Genomic DNA, 5,188 nt, shown 5'->3' with positions numbered 1-5,188 from the left:
TCCTCCTTCTCCTCCTCAAAGTTATATCCGCCCTCCGCTCTTTCTGAAGTCCGTGACTAAAGGTCCCTGCTTGATTGAATGCTGGCAATAGATGCGTTGAAGCAGCAGCTAATTGAAACTAACTGGTTTGAATAAATAAATCAGCTTATCATAAATCTGTATAAGTGCGTTGAAAACTTTTCGTTGTAGAAAAAATGCACAGACTTTTTATCTATTTATGCTAAGACTAACTGGTTTGAATCACAACGAAAACCCCTTTGTTTGTGTCATCTCTTAACATCATCGGTTTTGATGGATGGTTTAGTTTAAGCCTCTGGGAAGCACGAAAACCATAAGCCAGTTACAAAACAAAAACTTCAGTTTCGTCAGTTACAAAACAAAAACTCCAGCTCTAGAGCAGAAGTTCGCCAGTTACAAAAACAAAATCTTCAGCTCTAGAGCTGAAGTTCGCCAGTTACAAACAAAAACTTCAGCGCCAGTTACAACAAAAAATTCAGCTCTAGAGCTGAAGTTCGCCAGTTACAAAAACAAAAACTTCAGCTCTAGAGCTGAAGTTCGCCAGCTACAAAACAAAAACTTCAGCTCTAAAGCTGAAGTTCGCCAGTTACAAAAACAAAAACTTCAGCACACTTTGGTTCAGCACACTTGCTACTTCAGGCTTGTCTATTAGAATGCTGAAGTTTTGCGTGATTGCCTTTGCTACTTCAGCCCCATATGCTGAAGTTATGCAAAAAAGCGAGTACGCTTGCAATTTTTTTGCAAAACGGACACAAGTTAAAACGTGACACAAAAAGCGGGTATAGATGCAAATCCCCCTATAATTTATATATGAGCTGCTAGCTAGTACTAGAGAACTTTTAAGGGTGGTTTGCTTCTATGGATAGACAAAATACTCTTGCCATAAAAATATACGTCTTATTCTTTGTTTGATTACTAAGTTTGAGATAAATTATTTCATAATTAAAAATAATATTGGGGTAACTTATACCTATCAGAGGGTGGAATAATAGTCCCAAAATATAAGTTATCCCAAGATAATAAGTAAACTTGATAATTCGAGGATTAATACAACATACCAAATAGTGAATAATTAAGAAAAAATACCAGGATAACTAATTTCAATATGACTAATCTCAGCATAACCGATCCCAATATAACTTGTCTTCGAAGCAAACGACCCGTTAGTACTAAAAGAATTTTTTCCTTCATTCATTTTCAATAAAATATTAGACCGAGATGGACTAAAACTATGGAGCAACATAAACAGTGGCAACTCATATAGCTAGCCAACAATTTAAGTTTGATTAGAATTGGCAGTAACAACTTTTGTACTGTTTTGCCCCCACAACAACCTCTTTGGTTCTTCAGCTTATAAATTCAAGAATTTAACCTCCAAACTCCACACACAAGTTGGTTGGTGAGTAAGAAATTAAAACATGCCTATGACAGGAAACAAAGTGGGAGCATTGGTTACGGCGGTTCTAGGAATACTACTAGTTATAGCAGAATTAAGAAATGGGTTGAGCTTGTGTAACATGAAGGAAGATGGACTAACGGCGTGTAAGCCATCAGTAACAAAGCCAAATCCGGTGGAGCCATCTGCTTCTTGCTGTGAAGCCTTGTCTGGCGCAGATTTGCAGTGCTTGTGTTCTTATAGGAATTCACTCTTATTGCCCTCTCTTGGAATTGATCCTGAACTTGCCTTGGCTCTTCCTCCTAAATGCAATCTCACTTCTCCTGCTAACTGTTAAAAATATAAAGGTCTTTAATTTCTTCCCTATACCTAGCTAGCTTCTTACTTAAACCTTTCTTCTCTATACTTTATGAATATGCATACAGTTGCTAATTGGTTGTTACGTGTATTTTATTTTCAGCTGTCTGCAAAATGGCTGATTTAGAAGAGAGGAGACAGAGATGATACCAACTCTCCTAATGTATTTCTAAGTTTGATTTTCCATGTACTCTATTAAATAGAAAATAAAGTAATCACCAGTAAATTTGTGATACACAGATTGGTTGGTCTCTTTTTCATTTATCTTTCCTTTTGCTCCAAATTAACTAACGAAAGCTTCGATCCCGCTCTTGGTTTTATTTTTAAACCTGCCCGGGATACCTTAAAAAAAAAAAAAAAGAAAAAAAAAAAGTAATGCTCCCTCCTTTTCCACCTTATGCTGTATAATCCAGAATACGAGGGTGAAATTACCTAATCTTCGATGTGTATTTGAACATAAAAAAATTTAAATTTTTAAAATAAATTTATATATTTAAAAATTACGTAAAAAATATTATAAGTTACAATAATTAACAATTTAAAATATTCAAAAAGTATATCATGAATAGATCGCTGTCGAAAGAAAATGCTTTTACTAAACATGCTAGTATATGATGTTAGGTATTTGCCTGATTTAATTACAATATTTAGTTATTCTATCTCTTGAAAAAATGACGACATATTTACTATAATTGGTTCTTTTCTTTTTCGAAAAGTAAATTATAAATTTCTCATATTTAGCTAGTCGTTTTCTTGGAGGAAAAGGTATTATTAGACTTCTATAAAATGAGTATCAGCATCCACAATGTAGTCATAAGGAATTTGGGAGTCTTGTTTAGAGGGAGAGATTTTTAGACAAGTATTATTCTGCCACTTATATGTGCCTCTTTGCGATGTTGTTCTCTTAATAATTTGTACTCTCTTTCATATAATGGGTTTGCTCATCTCTGCATGTTGATGTATGCCAATTGACAGAATTAAGTTAAATATGTTAGTCTCTTTTGATAAATTTCTCTTGTATTGTCTGACTTATCATCGTCAATTATTGGCCTTAATTAGCGTGATCTGATTATTTCAATTATAACTTATGATTATGTTGAGAGGAATGACGATGCTACATGTATACATACGCTGATTGTATCTTTCTGTTTAGTTGAAGTGGTAAAATATGAAAAGGTCAAAATGTCTGACTTTGTATATCATGGGCAAACCTAACTTCAGAATAATTATAATACCATCAAAAAAGAAAGAAAAAACTGAGAGGGAAATTGAACGGAGGTGGATATCAAAATCATTTCAGCCGCATCATCTCGTCCCCCCAATTTTTGAAACTAATAATACTCTTTTAGGGCATGCTATAACGTGTCTAGGCAAGGAGATAGCGAATTCGGAGAGGAAAATTGACTTGTTCTTTGTATATTCCCCACAATTAGCATAGCTAGTTGATCTGCCACTGTATTTCCTTCTCTCCGGGTGACTTGCTAACCTATTCCACCGGAAATGGGAGGAAGAGGAAGAGCGAAGAAGAACACCAGCAAAACGCCAGTCATAGAGAGGAAACTGACGGACATCATCACACGCGAGCAAGGAAAACAAAACACTAAAGCAAAAGAGAAAATGCAGGAGGAAGATCTGGACCAGGACAGTGACAGTGACCCAAATTGGCCGGATCTGGGAAATAATCGAGTCAAAATGGTAACATCGGTGAGTTCTAGCAATCAATTGACACCTATGGTGAACTCTGGTAAAAGAATTGTTGCAGTGCTGACTGCAAGTGAGCAGCCAAGCTCGAGCAAAGTGCAGACCAATGGAACAGTACATGCAAGCCCATCAAAGGAACAGAGGAACTCAAAGATTGATAATCAGAATAAAATTCAGCTGAAAAAAGCAGAACCAGCAGTAGAGAAGGGAAGATCATGGGCAGGACTATTCCAAGAGAATATTGGCAACAAAAGGTATGAATCTAACTTACATACCCCCTGCGATGAAGAATGGTGAAGTAGTAGTAGTACAATTGATGGAAGAGGATATCGAAGAGGAGAACCAAAAGTGGAATCGAGTTGTTATACTCTATGTGGTGGGGAATACTCCATCAATTAGTGCTATTGATAGATTCATAGCTAACCAATGTGTTAATGTTCGGAAACCTAAAGTGTTATTCCATAACGATGGGTATTTCATCATACTGCTAAGTAACAATGAAGATAGAGAGAGGATGTGATGCTGAATGGGCCTTATACAATTAATAGTAGGCCAATTATAATTAGACCATGATCGGAGAACTTTGATTTTAATGAAGAAGTGTTGAAAACCATTCCCCTATGGGTTAAACTCCCAAAATTTTCACTCAACTACTGGAGTAAGCAGGCTCTAAGTAAAATTGGAAGTGGTTTGGGGAAGCCAGTGTATATTGATGCTTGTACTACAATAGCTGAAAGAGTTTCATATGCCAGGGCCCTGATTGAAATGGATGTTACAAGAACTTTGCCAGAGAAGATTAAATTGTATGATCCTAGAGGGAAGGTGATAGAGCAAATAGTTCGATATGATTGGAAACCACAATACTGCCAAACATGCTGCCAACTGGGCCATTCATGCAGAGATCAGAAGAAGCAGAAACAGGAAGGAATGATGCAGAAGATTATGGAAATAAAGCAGAAGCAGAAGTGGAAAAAAGTCAGAAACCTTGAGCCTGCTGCAGATAAAATTGATGCTCAAGGAAGATTCCTTAATCAGTTGGAGGAAGTAGAAAATGTTCAGCTAAGTAAGCAAGAAGCTAAACCACAGTGGCAAGTTGCTCGAGGGAAATTTGCTACAAAGAAGAATGCAGAAGTGGCAAAGGAAAATGAAGTGAACATTGGCAATGCCTTCAAAGCACTAGTTGATACAGTTCAGAAGATAGTTCAATTATCTGAAGCCCAAGGTGTGAGGGAGAAGCAGAATAAGAAGTCTAGGGAAGGTGATCCAGAACAAACACCCATATCATGAAGAACATTATAGCATGGAATGTGAGGGGTTTGAATAAAGTATATAAGCAAAAAGAACTAAAAAAATTTGTAGAACTAATAAAGTGGTACTGGTGGCTATTATAGAACATAGAGTGAAGTGAAGCAATGCAGACTCAATAATAAAGAAGACCTTCAACAACTGGAAATGGGTTGACAATTACAATGAAGCTCCATGTGGTAGAATATGGGTAGCATGGGATCCAACTCAGGTGGACTATTTGATGATCAGAACTCATGAGCAATTTATAATGGGGAAGGTAACTAATGATGCAACATAGAACCAGTTTCAATTACTGTGCAGTTTATGGTAAACACACAATTCAAGATAGGAAAAATTTATGGGAGGAGTTACAGGTGTCAGTGTAGGGTATAAACAGTCCCTGCCTCATAATGGGAGATTTCAATATTG

At 36.5% G+C, this 5,188-nt stretch overlaps 1 long non-coding RNA gene across 1 annotated transcript; it reads left to right on the top strand.

The window, feature by feature from the left end:
* Nucleotides 1,403–2,006, top strand: LOC109228923. The gene is made up of 2 exons (XR_002068480.1): nucleotides 1,403–1,761; nucleotides 1,875–2,006. It is a non-coding gene; the product is annotated as an uncharacterized LOC109228923 (long non-coding RNA).

Source organism: Nicotiana attenuata, chromosome 7 (assembly GCF_001879085.1).
Source record: "Nicotiana attenuata strain UT chromosome 7, NIATTr2, whole genome shotgun sequence".
NCBI classification, from domain to species: Eukaryota; Viridiplantae; Streptophyta; class Magnoliopsida; order Solanales; family Solanaceae; genus Nicotiana; species Nicotiana attenuata.
Note: the sequence above shows the minus strand (reverse complement) of the source record. Positions and strands in the feature narration are given on the sequence as shown.